Source organism: Carcharhinus amblyrhynchos, chromosome 2 (assembly GCF_965287045.1).
Source record: "Carcharhinus amblyrhynchos chromosome 2, sCarAmb.v2.hapA, whole genome shotgun sequence".
NCBI classification, from domain to species: domain Eukaryota; kingdom Metazoa; phylum Chordata; class Chondrichthyes; order Carcharhiniformes; family Carcharhinidae; genus Carcharhinus; species Carcharhinus amblyrhynchos.
The window spans coordinates 107,404,766-107,420,134 of NC_137325.1; the positions used below are offsets into that span (position 1 = coordinate 107,404,766).

Consider the following 15,369-nt stretch of genomic DNA (forward strand, 5'->3'; position numbering starts at 1 on the left):
ACCGTCAGTGAAAAACTTACCCCTAACATCACTTCTGTACTTGCCTCCCCGCACCTTAAATCTGTGTCCTCTCGTAGCGACCATTTCAACCCGGGGAAATAGCCTCTGAGAATCCACCCTATCTATTCCTCTCAACATTTTATAAACTTCTATCAGATCGCCTCTCAACCTTCATCTCTCCAGGGAGAAGAGTCCCAGCTCCCTCAACCTATCTGCATAAGGCATGCCTCCCAATCCAGGCAACATCCTTGTAAATCTCCTCTGTACCCTTTCAATAGCATGGAGTTTAGAATGGAGTTGAGGAGGAACTTCTTCACTCAAAGGGTGGTGAATCTCTGGAATTCTCTGCCTGTTAAAGTGGTGGAGGCTGCCTCGCTAAATATTTTTAAGACGCGGGTTGATGGGTTTTTGATAGGCAAGGGGATTAAGGGTTATGGGGAGAGGGCGGGAATGTGGAACTGAGCCACGATAGATCAGCCATGATCTTATTGAATGGCGGGGCAGGCTCGAAGGGCTGGATGGCCTACTCCTGCTCCTATTTCTTATGTTCTTATAAATCCAGCAACTAGTTGGTGCCCAGCAAGTCCCCTATGAGGAGCAGTGTGATAACAGTCAGATAATCTGTTGGGATAGGGATAAATATTGGAATAGGGATATTTGGAAGGTTTCTTCAAAATGGTGCTGTGACAACATGTGGTCTGGGCTCCAAGTGTGGCCCATAAGGCATTTTATTGACTGTTGCCCACACACAGGGTTGTCAGGTTTTGCTGATTTCCATCCAGTTTTTTTCCTGCCAGTATTACTAAAGTGATAGTCATGCAAAGTAAAGGCACATGAGGTGAAGTGCATGCTGATGGCACACAACATTGACTGCACATGATGGAAGGTAAGCAGAAATATTTCTTGTTTTTTTACCATTTTAAGTGGATGACAGTTCTATTAATATATGAATGATTAAGTAGAAATATTTGGCATGTATTAAACGTATTTAATCTTACTCATGGGATCCTGGTTAGTGTACATGCCTGGTTTCAATCTTGGGCCCACTGAGATGAAGGCGGGCCTTTCATGCGGCCCACTCACTAGCCAAGGTTGCCCCTCACTGTGTTACGGGATCTTTTACATTCACCTGAGAGTACATATGGTTCACATCTTATTTAAAAAAAACACCTGAGTTCCAAGTGAGCCTATTAGCGACAAACATGAGAGAGAAAAACAGGTTGGAGCAGCAGTGAATACCGATAGCTGTGAATATGTAGAAAGAGAGAGAAAAACTCTGGGACATGTGGGGCCTTTGCTCCTGCTGTTCCCTCCCCCACTCCCAACACACTCACTGCTTCTCCTGAGCTCTTGTTGCTTTTTCTCAGCCCCCACTGCTTTCCCCCAGCTCCTGATGTTTCCCCTCAGCTCCCTGCCTTGTCCCCAGCTTCAGGTTTCTTTCCTAAGCTCCCAGTGCTGTCCTTCAGCTGACACCCATTGTAACGATGGTTATTGTCTGCCACTTGTGTGGTGTGATTACTACTTGCTATTTATCAGCACAAACTTGAATATTGTCCAGATCTCTTTGCAAATGGACACAGACTGCTTCAGTATCTGAGGAATCACAAATGGCGCTGAACAATGTACAATCATCCCCTTTTCTGACTTTATGATGGACTGAAGGTCATTGGTGAAACAGTTGAAGATAGTTGGGCCTAGGACACTATCCTGAGGACCTCCTGCAGCGACATGCCAGGACAAAGTTAATTGGTGTCCAAAAATCACAACCATCTTCCTTTGTGCGAGTTATGACTCCAGCCAATGGATCTATTTCCCCCATTTCCCATTGAATTCAGTCTTGCTAGTGTAGTCTTGATGCTACACTTGGTCAAATTCTGTCTTAATGTCAAAAGCAGTCACCCTCACTTCACCTCTTGAATTCAGCTCTATTGTTCATGTTTAGACTAAGGCTCAATTGAGGTCAAGAGCTGAGTGCCCCTTGTAGAACCCAAACTGAACATCAGTGAGCAGGTTATTACTGAGTAAGTGCTGCCTGAAAGCATTATTGATGATGATCGAGAGAAGATTAATGGGGCGTTAATTGGCCTGGTTACACTTATTCTGCTTTTTGCGGAAATGACATCTCCAATTTTTTGCATTGTCGGTGTTGTAGCTGTACTGAAACAGCTTGGCTAGTTCAAGTTTTCAATGCTATGGCCACAATGTTGTCAGGGCTATATCCTTTGCATTATCCCGTGCCTCCAGCCATTCCTTGATATCACGTGGAGTCAAACGCAATCATGTAATTTCTCTCTGACTTCACTTAAGTGGCCCTGGACAGAGGGCTGATATCTCTATACAAGGTGCCCTACAGGAAAACTTTTCTCAGAGTCTGTGAAATGTTTGCTAAGTGGAGGAGTATCAGACAGCTTACTTAGTGCAGTGTACCTAATGCATTCCATTGGAGAACAAATACATTACGTAAATAATACATTCAATGAGCAAAGAAGGTGTTTTCAAAAGATATTGCTCTACATCTCCTAGAATCAAGCACATCTCAAAAAACTGATAAGTTTATGATTGCAATATTAGGGGAAACCCTTCCATTGTCTGCTGACACCATCTACTACCATGGCAAATAATTTTGCTCACATCATTCTGGTGTTAGGAAAACAAAGGTTGTTTTAATGGGTTTGTATTGGTAAATACTAGAAATAAAGTATAGGGCTACATGGGTTTAATTTAGTATTTTTGTGCAAGGAGGGTTAAGTCTATAATTAGATTCCTGTTGGACCAAGGTCTTTGTATGTATGGGGGTTTTAGATTCAATACAAACTGTATTTCTGTGCTTAGATAATTTATAGCATGATGAGTAAATAAAAGTTAATAGAAGCATGAATTCATTGCTTTTCAACTGGGAGCGCTTTAAAGGTAGAAAGGCATTTGGGTTTTGGTTTTAGCTGACTTCATTGGCAGTTGATTTAGAAGGTTGGAGAAGGAACATTTGCCTTGGCTTTGCTGCAAGAAAAGCCATATCATGGAGCAATGTTTAAGAAAACAACTGTACAGACTTAAAGTCCAGCTTCAGGGAAACTAGAGAAATGAACAGAAGTTTCCAAGAAGCCTGAGGTTAAAGGTACTACAATAGAGAAATGTTCAGTAAAGACAGGCAGAGCCGAGAAGGCAGCTGGAATGCTAGAAAGGTACTTAAAGTTGTTTTCAGGTTTTTTGAGAGTTTATTACAACCTATAGAATATAGAAAATTACAGCGCAATACAGGCCCTTTGGCCCTCGATGGTTTCACAGGTCAGCGCAACAATCTAAAGTACAGGAATGAGATAGATGCCGGAATTTTGAGGCTCACAGAAATGCATTCTCCGTTGGCCTTTTGCGGGATCTTATGAGCCTTGGGCGGTAAAATTCCAGCAAAAGAATGTGGTGAAATGGTGTGATGACAATAATCTCTCCATCAATATCAGTAAGACAAAAGGAGATAGTCATCAACTTCAGTCAACATAGTGGGGAACATGCCCCTGTCTACATTGATGGTGATGAACTGGAAATGGTTGACAGTTTCAAGATGTTCTGATCACCAACAATCTGTCCTGGTCCCTCCACACCAACAAATCCCACCAATGCCTCTACTTTCTTAGAAGGCGAAGGAAATTTGTTATGTCCACTATGACTCTCACCAATTTTTACAGATGCATCATAGAAAGCATCCTTTCTAGATATATCACAGCTTGGTATGGTTCTTATCTAACCATGACCACAAGAAACTACAAAGCGTTGTGAATGTAGCCCAATCCATTATGCAAACCAGCCTCCCATCCACTGATTCCATCTACACTTCTCACTGCCTTGAAAAAGCAGCCAGCATAATCAAGGATCCCATACATTCTCTCTTCCACTTTCTTCCATCAGGAAAAACACAAAAATCTAAGAACATATACCAACCAACTCAAGGACAGCTTCTTCCCTGCTGCCATCACAATTTTGAATAGACCTATCATATATTAAGCTGATCTTTCTCTTCACCCTATCTGCACTGCAACACTATATTCTGCATCTTTTCCTTCTCCTCTATGTACTCTATGAATGGTATGTTTTGTCTGTATAGCATGCAAGAAACAATAGTTTTCACTATTTTACATGTGACAATAATAAATCAAATGAAATCATCTGGGGCCATTTTAAGGAGAAATCCATGGACATTTACTTGAGTACGGAGTGGAGTCAGTGTCTTACCACAAACAGTCTGTGTGTTTAAAAGGGACTTTGTTACTGATACCATTATAGTTTGAGATGTACTTTATAGCTCATGTTAATCTAAAAAATCTATGTATACTGGGAAACTAAGGGTGAGTAAAGGAGTATTGTATCATCATCAAACTTTTCATATTTAATAAATGTAAATAAATAAAATTTTCATGTTAAAATTAATTAGTGATTGTGTAACTGTATTCCTCCACGTTTTCTAAAAATGAGTAAAAGTTATGGTCTTTTGAGCCAGTTTTTCATTCTGGGATCTTCCCAACCAACTGTAACACCAATGAGGTCATATCATTGGACATATTCTACTAATACTTTGTTAGCTCTAAGTGAGGTCAACAGAAACTGGTGAATAAGGGCCTTAGTTTCTTTTAATGTAATCCATTCAGTTTGATGAGAATCACTTTCATCAGGCACCAACTGACTTGACACCTCCGAGCAAGAGTAAATTTGTGCTGATCAACGTTCTATTGAGAAAACCCTAACATTCCAATAATGTTTACAGTGCAGGAGAGTCATGATGATGTTCTACTGTTCAGTTGGTCGGAATTTGATTTGAACTACCATTATCACCAAGCCACATTTTGTGATATTACCTAACCAAAATGTGTTAATGGCTGGTTTGAGGGTGCACTGTTTTAACCAATTCAAAACAGATCAAAGAATATGACTTTAAAAAAGGTAAATGGTTTAAGTAAAAGGAAAACGTAATATTCTTTGACCTAATTCATTTCACTGTGGGAACTATTCATCAACGAGTGTAATCTCCAGGAACAAAGAAGGTTTACAGAACAGAAAAAGGACATCTGGCAAATCTGTGCTAGCTCTGACAGCAATTCAGAACCAATCCCAATACCTTGTTCTCTAGAGATGTTATAGCTTGGTATATGTGTAAGAGGCTGAATAAATTTAATAATATTGCAGCTTAGCAACAAATGAACAAGATTAATATATCTCCAGCTTTATAAAAATACATTATTCAAATAAAAAAACCTATCCTTGGGTTATACCAGAGGAATAATCTCTCCTTCTTAATTGTACCTCTAGCTAAAAGAGTTTAATCAGTCACATGTGATGGCAGGGTTTAATAGAACAGTGAGGATAACACATGAAAGATTAATGCTTTTGGATAAAAGGTCATCAAACTGAATCACTGGGCAGAACTTTGGAAACCTAGTGGAGGTGAACAGAAGTGGATAGGCCTGGCGTTTTCCACCTGAAAGAATGCCTCAAAGGCCAGTGTCCCTTCACCAGATTCCCTCTATTTACAAACTCAATTCCACTCCTAAGGGTGCTTTAGGTAGTGTTGCCTGCCCATCAGGGAGCTCATATTCCAAGAGACCAAGCTCATGGGCCTTGTTGAGGTCATTACACCACCACTGACCGCTGTGCTGGTTTGCCAACAGGGACCCACCTTCAGACTATGTTTAAGAAGCCTGGGATAGAGGTGAGACAGCTCCCATTTACAAATAGCAGGAAACCAACTGAAGCCATTAAAGGGCCTATTTATAGCCCCTCTGCCAGCTAAAATGTGGCAAGAGAAAGCCAGTGGTCTGAATGCAGGGGAAATGGAGAAGAATTAGAAACCCAACAGTACAGAAGGAGGCCATTCGGCCCATCGAGTCTGCACCGACCACCATTCCACCCTAACCCCATACCCTTACATACTTTACCCAATAATCCCTCTAACCTATCCATCTCAGGACACTAAGGGGCAATTTCAGCATGGCCAATCAACCTAACCCGCACATCTTTGGACTGTGGGAGGAAATCGGAGCACCCAGAGGAAACCCACACAGACATGAGGAGAATGTGCAAACTCCACACAGACAGTGACCCAAGTTGGGAATCGAACCCAGGTCCCTGGAGCTGTGAAGCAGCAGTGCTAACCACTGTGCTACTGTGTCGCCCCAGAGGCAGGAATCAGCACTCAGTTTCATTATTTAAGAACCTTGTCCTCGCAGCGACCTCATAAATAGCCATGGGCCACTCTTTTGAGGTGTTCCTGTTTCACAAAGGCAGTTTGTGACCAGTTATATTCTCAAAGACTTTAAAAGTGCTAGGAGCACATTCCCATCTTGAGACATCCTCTCTTTACCGCACCTGTACTGGCCGGGTTGGGGGGGGGCGCGGAAGATGAACATGGAAGTATGGACTCTGCTCAAAACATTCCTATTCCTCCTCCTCTGAACCCCTTCCTCAGTCGCAGTAGCATATATTTTCCCTTATCCTAATGGCTAAGTCTGTAACTGCACAGGGGCAGATGGGGCAGTCCTCGTGAACTCCAATACCCAGAGGACACTGATGGCAAGGATTTGAGCATCAGAGCAGGCAAATGAGAAGCCTTCCTCGAAAGTCAGAAGGGTAACTACCTCAGAGTAATAGGAAAAGGAAGAGAAAGAATTGGTAGTTGTGGATGTCTAAATTGTCAATTATATGTTCTATGTTCACGCACCATAAAATTGATTTCAAAGCTCCATTGTCTAACCATCCCGACTGTTGCCTGCCAGGTGGCCTTCAGCCTTGTGGCAGAAAGACAGGAAGATAAGCAGTGGATGCCAGTGAGAGGATGGATTGTTGGCTGTGGAAACAATGTGTTAGCAGGGTTGAGGACACACAATTGTTCCCACATTGGTGTGTAAATGAGTGCGCTGTCTCAGATTAAATGAAGGATGTCTAAATGAGTCTATTCCTGCATCCCTGGTAGCAAAGCAAGGATCTGCAGCTACCCTGGCCACATTGGGTTCCTGCTCCTCCGAAGAAATTCAGGAATCACAACCTTCCACTTCCTGCAGCTTCAGTCCTTTGTACTGTCCCATGTTGTGCAAAGCATAATAGACTACTATCATTCTGAACATTCTCGCTGATGCACACTGAAGACTGCATGCCCCAGAACAGTCCAGGCACCTAAAATACAGATTGAACATACCGATGATCTTTTTTAACTCATTCACTGACAAGGTCAACATTTATTGCCCATCCCTAACTGCCCTCAAGAAGATGATGATGAGCTCTGTTTTTCAATACAACTAAGTGGCCTGCTAGACCATTTCAGAGGACAGCTAAGGGTAAACAGTACCATGTGGGTCTGGAGTCACATGTGGTCAGACCAGGTAGGATTGCAAATTTCCTTCTCTAAATGACATTAGTGACTCAGATGTGTTTTTATGAGAGTCCAATGGTTTTATTGTCATCAGGGAGACTTGGACAAGTTGCAGAGCTGGGCTGAGAGGTGGCAGATGGAGTTTAATGCGGAACAGTGTGAGGTAATTCACTTTGGCAGGAATAACAGATGTGTAGAGTATAGGGCTAACGGAAGGACTCTGAATAGTGTTGATGAACAGAGGGATCTAGGTGTATGTGTACATAGATCCCTGAAAGTTGGGAATCAAGTAGATAAGGTAGTTAGGAAGGCATACGGTGTCTTGGCATTTATTGGTAGGGGGATTGAATTTAGGAGCCGCAATGTCATGTTGCAACTGTACAAAACTCTGGTGCATCCGCACTTGGAGTATTGTTCTGGTCCCCACATTATAGGAAAGATGTGGAGGCATTGGAGAGGGTGCAGAGGAGGTTTACCAGGATGTTGCCTGGTATGGAGGGAAGGTCCTATGAGGAGAGACTGAGGGATTTGGGGTTGTTTTCGTTAGAAAGAAGGCGGCTAAGAGGGGACCTTATTGAAACATATAAGATGATTAGAGGTTTAGATAGGGTGGACAGTGATAGCCTTTTTCCTCGGATGGAGAAAGCTAGCACGAGGGGGCATAGCTTTAAATTAAGGGGTGGTAGTTATAGGACGGATGTCAGAGGTAGGTTCTTTACCCAGAGGGTGGTGAGGGATTGGAATGCCCTGCCTGCTGCAGTTGTAGATGCGCCTAGTTTGGGGGCGTTTAAGAAATCCGTGGATAGGTTTATGGATGGAAAGGGATTGGTTTAGGTTAGAGGGTCATTGCTTTTTTAATTGGTCGGCGCAACATCGTGGGCCGAAGGGCCTGTTCTGCGCTGTAATGTTCTATGTTCTATCATTAATGATATTAGGTTATTCCAGATTTAATTAAGCGAATTTACATTTCCCAGTTGCTATGGATATGTCTCCAAATTATCCCAGACTCCAGATTGCTAGTCCAGTAATATAATCAGTGTTATTGTGGTCCTGTATGTAAACTGTAGCAACTCTGATGTCCGATCAATCAAGTCCGTAGAAGGTAGCTCTTGTCTTCCGTGACCAGCCGCTGACTCTGCTTGGAGGTTGGAATTTCTGTGGGAAACTGGACTGATATCATGGCAGCTTATTTGATATCTTTTTAAAAATTAATTTACAGGATTTGTCATCGCCGGCTTCTGTCACCTAGCAGGCTGTGAGATTGAACGAATATGGAAGACGTATAGAAAGTTCAAGGCTGTGAGACCTCGAAGGTCACTGCCAATGCATCGCCACCTTGTCCATCTGACAGGAGATATTGTTTCAGCTGGCTGCAAATGTAATATTGACCCAGTGGGAGTATGAGCCTCCACTTCACGGGTGCTCACTCATATCCAGAAATTTGATCCTGAACCTGTATACCTGCAAACTGAAACTCTTTGCCTATGCCCAGTGGAACAGCAGCTGGCTGAGGAGATAGTTTCTGCTGCTCTTGCTCCAGTTGTATTATTGCTGTTGCATGTCTTGTTGGCGTGGCACGGTGGCATAGTGGTTAGTACTGCTGCCTCACAGTGCCTAGGGACATGACTTTGATTCCCCGTTCAGGTCACTGTCTGTGCGGAGTCTGCATGTTCTCTGCATGTCTGCATGGGTTTTCTCTGAGTGCTCCAGTTTCCTCCCGCAGTCCAAAGATGTGCTGGATAAGTGTATTTGCCATTTTAAATTCTCCCTCAGTGTATCCGAACAGGCAGAGTGTGGTGACTAGGGGATTTTCACAATAACTTCATTGCGGTGTGAATGTAAGCCTACTTACGAGACTAATAAATTTTTAAAAAGATAGAGCAGCATAAACTGCTCCTATTCTTCAGAGAAGGCTGACAGATGGGAAGTACAGCTCAAAGTCAAAAAACTCCAGGGTTGTAGAAAATAAACATCGGTGTTTTGGAAATCACCTCTAAAACAATAAATACATACTTGCAGAACTAGTTCTGAGAGCCACAGCCTACCAGCTAGGCAAAGAAGCAACTGCCTTATATCTCGATTTAAGGATTTTCAGCCTGCCAATTGCTCCAGCCCATCAATCCCCGCTGTTCTCGGAATCCTGGAAAATCTGTCTGTTGGCAGTTAAAGCCAGTATCCATGGTAAAACATGAGATAAATTGGCTTTTATAACAAGTAAATAATTAATTCCACTATGCAACAGGGGTTGTCCATGTGGTCATGAATACCTTCAGTCAAATGTGGAAATTGGCAAGTTGCTGCTGTTTTCCTGACATGCCATCACTTTCTATATATTCATCTCCAGCACACATTAATGTCTGTCCGCCCTGGCCAGTTAAAATGACCCCTTTTAAGCCTTTACAGGCATTAGATGCATTTTTGAAAATCTATGCGATTGCAACAAATTTAAGATTTAAGGATACAGTCAATGAATGCTGCATCCTGTAACTTTCCTGATGTATGACAATTATTATTTTTGACTTTTCCATAGGAACAAGGAAAATCAGAATGGTTAAAGCACTCTGGGGGTAACCTCTGTTTCTATTAAATATTTGATAATCAAGTAAATTCACATCCAAGTATATTTCTAAATAATTTGGAAAACTAATTTCTTAAATGTCATCATGGACGTGTTTCCAGCAATACAGAAAATTACAACAAAACATGTCTCACAATTCTCTATACCACTCATGGTCAGTTGTGGTATTCTAGGAATTGCCGACATAGGTGGAATCAAGAATTCCTTTCATTGAAAAGGTGCTGGTTCTGGATAGAATCTCCAGAATATCAGAACTCTGAGCCTGTAGGCCATTGAAAACAATAATGCAAGCACATAAAAACATGCAACTGCTTAGGCTTATTTAATTGTATTTGTGAAATATGTTTTTTTATGTTTCTAAAATAATGTAAATTTTATTTTGAATCCTGAACATTAAAGGAAAAGTGTTTTTTCATTGTCGTTTCATAGACTTAGTGCATATGCTTTTCCTGATAATTTTATATAGTTTAGTTAAGGAGGTCTGATTTGTCACTCTTTTGCAAATGAAAAATTTGTACCAACCAGCTGCATGATATTTGCATACAATTTTCAAACACCATGTGCAACACCTGTGGTTATTTTTTGATTTGTATCTTTACACCTGCGGTGTCATTCATAAGAAGATTTTGCAGATGCCAATTGGATGACAAGCTAATCTTATGTGCGTTGTGCATGGTGAGTTAGACAATGCAATTTAACTCAAACCACAGATGTCATGCCACACAAGGGAACACCATAGAACCACTGGTTTACAGTGGCTAAGTCAAATTCCACAATTACATGGCGTTCTGAGATTTTTATGCATGCAACTCTGCCCATTTTTCTTTCAGAACTGGCCAGACATACTTATTTTCCTAGAAAAAAAGTCCCAAGGTGCATCTCAGAGATACATTTTTTTAATTAGACATGAGACAGAAGAAAGAAATATTATAACAGATGAGACAAAAAGGTTGAAATTTTTGGAGGTATTAAGGAGGATCTTAAAGGAGTGGGGGTGGGGGGGTATTAAATTTAGGGAAGGGTTTGGGACCTAGGCTCAGCAACCATCAATGGAATTAGGTCAGAAAGCATGCCATAAGAATCTGAGAAACAGTGTACATCTGGTGCCTCGCATGTCCCAAAACCATAAAATCCCACCCAAGGTCAAAGGACCGTCCCTTGCCTATTCTGATTCCCGTGGCGAGCAGCCCCATAAAATTCCATTGGTCTTTAACAGCTGGCAACTAAGACAATTAAAATTGTGGATGCTGGATAGATCAGAATTGAAGGGATGCAGATATCTTGGAGGCTTGCAGTACCTGAAGAAATTACAGTCGTAGGAAGTGGTGAAGTCATGGCGATTTGAAAACAAGGATGAGAACTTAAAACATGGTCAGGTGCTCAGTCAGAGGCTTATTATTTCGGTAAACATTTTTGCTTCATCACCCAAGCATCCAATATATCCAAAAATAAACCCACCATACTTTTTAACCAAGCTGAATTACAAAACAAACCACGTATGCAGAATTTAATTTTTTCCATTATGAAGTGCTGTCCTTGTAGGAACACCCATTTGTAAAACCCAAATAATAAGTTAATGTTAGTGACAATATTGTCTTTATTGTCAGTTCAGGAACACTGTATGAATTTGAACAACTAATAATATACAACTTACCAGGTCAGAATTCTATTAAGCTTCAGGCGTCTTATCCAGCTAAGAATCCATGGGCTATTGTATTACATAGTTGTCTGCAACCGAGGAGAGAGAATCATTGCTGCCTTAATCTCCAGATCCTATCAATGAGCCAGATTGATTGTTAGTCACCAGCAACACTCCGTATTGCAGAACTGCCTGGCTCAAAGAACAGGATTACGAGTTTATCTGAAAATAAAATGCGATTGGTGCCAATCTTCTTTTTCCCAGGTGTATTACCTGGATTCCAAGGAAACCCAGTTAGCCCCTGACATTGAGGCATTAGTTGGCAATCAGAGCAGTAAAACAAAATACGGAGATCTCCAGCATAAACCGTTCTGGAGATGCTGGTTACGCTAATGACTAACGTGAACAGTCTGTTTGAATTGGGCTCTGAGATTCTTAGTGGTGGTCGCCTCTTTTCTGCCTGCTCTTGATCTCGGCTCGATCCCTATCGACATCGTTGCCCTAAAACGCAGACTGGAATATCTCTGTGTGTTTCCGTCGGTGCCATTCCCCGACCTCTCTTGATGGGGAACCAACTAGGAATGTGCTGTATCCGCTAAAAGTTGCATTGTGAACGGGCTGGGCTGCAATATCGGACAGTACTGAATCGGAGGCGACTCTAGCTGCCGTGACAAGCCTCTAATTCACCAGCTCCAAACCCAGGGCCTGCTCCATTCCAACCTTCACTTGGGGGGGGGTGAGCTTTCCAGCTTCAGCACACAGAAGCTAGAATACAACTAATAATTAGAAGGCGGCTGCTCACGTCCCGACAACCCCCTTATGATATATCCGGCTATCACCAGGCTCCAAATCTAAAATAGAAAGGTCCACTACATATCGGAATCTGAAATGAGAATATTTATCCCCAGTGAATGGATTCAGCAGCAATGAATCCCTCCCCCACCCCTCCCTCCCTCCAGTAAGGCTTTCATCTCTTTTATTGTATCATTAAACATTTACTGTTACTGCAGTCTGTTTGAAATAGCTTGAAAGGGGCTCTCTCCCACCCCAACCCAAGGAATCTTCGTTCAGTTCAGAATGCAGTGAATTTGTTGCATTTGCACTGTGAAGGTTGAAACTTCCATTCTGCACAAAAGGCAGAAAGTGGAAAAGAGCCGTTCTGCTTTTATTGTTGCAGCTCCAGAGATTTCGCACATACGTAAAATAAACAAACCAGCACTTGATGAACTGTCGAATGTTTCATATTTCCCAGCTATCGATCGACAGGAAAGAGACCACACGTACAAGAAGAGTCTCTGATATTATTACCTTCATATTCGCCCGTTGGTAATGGATCCCTCCCTGATAACAATAGTTTGTAGTACATTTGTGATTCTGTAGCTGAACTGAAAAGCAACCTAACCCTTTATCCGTGCCGAATTTCAATCATTTTGTAATGCAATAACTTTCAGCAACAACCCAAACTTAGTTACCACTCTGAGCCGAAATAGAGTCAGCTCCACGGTCAAAGTTGCCAAATTTCATGTACAGGTCTTAACTGAATGTCGAAGCAGACTCGAGGGGCTGAATGGCCCACTCCCATATCCCTAATAGTTATTTAAAATGTTGGGACCTTATTCTTCATTTAATTATTAAAATATATAAAGAAGAAAAGCTGAAATTATGGGTACTCGACAGCAGGCTAATTAACATCTTAAACAAGAAATGGTCATTTATTTGTATGAGAACACTATTGGTTCCTGTTCAGGGAGACCGGAATGTGAGTCTGCTCCCAGTGTTTACACAAGCTAAATCCAGCCGCCTCATCCTTGCCGCAGACTCACAAAAACTAGGTCAATGATTTTGTGGCAAGGATGGTGAGCTGGATTCAGTATAAATGCTAGGGTATTGTTTACCAAAGATGTGCAGGTTAGGCGGATTGGTCATATTAAAATTGCCCCTTCTGTCCCAAGATGCGTAGGTTAGCTGGATTAGTCCTTGTAAATGGTAGGATTACAGGCATGGTTGGGGGTGAGGGCCTGTCTGTGCAGAGTTTATGGGCTGAATGGCCTCCTTCTGCACTGTGAAGATTCTATGATGTCTCATGGCTCACAAATGCCAGTCTGCCAACTTTGAATTAAAAGCAGCTGTAGGTGGACCACCTTTTAAGTAAATAAATCCACTGGCAAAACTTAGAAAGGAATAATTGACAAGCCTCTTGTAGAAACTCAAATCCTTGTGGATGCAGGACACTTGAAACAAAATAGAAAATGCTAGAAACACTCAACACATCAGGCAGCCTCTGTGGAGTGAACAGCTGGATTTCATAGGCAGCGGTGAAGTGATAGCACTCACGCTGGAACGATAGCACTCATCACCGACATAAAAGCAAATCAGGAATTAAAATGCACTGATTATCTATCCTTCCATTTTTAATATCACTGAGTGAAATAAATGGGATACAGATATGGGAGTAAAGCAGAACTAAAGACATTGTAAACAAACTTTTGAAAATATGACTGTAAAATATGTTGAATTTTTAATCATAAGAGAAAGAAATTACATTATAAAAATACATTTTTTCAGGGCCAGAGAGGTTGTTTAGCAATGATTATGAATTTAGTGCACCATTAAAATCCAGTAACCCTTCAATCACAAAGATTGTAACTTTTTTGATGGTTTTTTGCAATGAAACCAGAGACATAAAGGAAAGAGCATGTTGGCATTTATTGCAAAGAGGCTGGAGTATAAAAGTAGAAGTGTTGTTGCAATTTGATAGGGTGTTGGTGAGCTCACATCTGGAGTATTGTGTCCAATTTTGGTCTCCTTATTTGAGGAAGAATGTGATGACATTGGAGGCAGTTCAGAGGAAGTTCATCAGTTTGATTCTGGGGGTGAAACGGTTAACATATGACAAGGGATTAAACAGTTTGGGTTTACACGTGCTGAAGTTTTGAAGGAAGAGAGGGGATTTGATCGAGGTATATAAAACTTTTAAAAGGATTGATAATGTCAATGCAGACCAAATGTTTCCTCTTATGGAGGAATCTAGAATAAGAGGTCACAGATATAGGGTGAGAGACGGTAGATTTAAAACTGAGATGAGGAGGAACTACTTCTCGCAGAGGGTGATGAATTTGTGGAACTCATCACCCCATAGCGTGCTGAAGTCTGAATCATTGAGTGGTTTCAAAAAAGAGATCGATATATTTCTAATACAAAAAAGGATAAGGTGGGGGCAGGTGGGGAGGTGGGGAGGTGGATTTGAGTCCAGGGAGAGATAAGCATTGATCTGATTAAATGGTGGAGCAGGCTCAAAGGGTTGAATTTGCCTGTTTCTGCTCCTAATTCCTATGTTCCTATTGTCCTATAAAGGGACAAATTCTCATCAATTCAGTGATTTCTAATAAATTGCAATCTAATAGGTTACAGGGAATTAAATTCTTAACTCTATGGAGATGCATAGAATCACTGACAATGACTTTTAATTTCCACATTCGTATACCTGGACTCCAGAAGATGTTGTAAATTCCACAGTATTAATGACAGCAATCACTGACAGTTTGGCTGTCTTTGCTACCAGAATGAACAGGCCCTTGTTTCAAGAACTGAGCAAAGGTCTTCGACCTGAAAGGTTAACTCTCCACAGATGCTGCCTTACCTGCTTTGTATTTCCAACATTTTCTGTTTTGAGTTAAGGGCTTTTATAGGGCTAACTGGAAAGCTGGGGAAGAACTAGAAATAACCTAGTGCCAAATGGAATGGTCAGATTTTGTTGCAATGGTAACAAGGGCAGCAAGCATCACAAGTTATACCAAT

At 41.6% G+C, this 15,369-nt stretch overlaps 1 protein-coding gene across 1 annotated transcript in view; it reads right to left on the bottom strand.

Annotated features, from left to right (window-relative positions):
* LOC145357415 (metalloreductase STEAP2-like) overlaps nucleotides 1–12,317 on the bottom strand; it is a 44,116-nt gene extending 31,799 nt beyond the window's left edge. Inside the window, exon 1 of the mRNA XM_080210744.1 lies at nucleotides 11,587–12,317. The gene's annotated coding sequence lies outside the window, so the exon portion shown is untranslated. The remainder of the gene's footprint in view (nucleotides 1–11,586) is intronic.
* Between the last annotated feature and the right edge of the window lie 3,052 nt (nucleotides 12,318–15,369).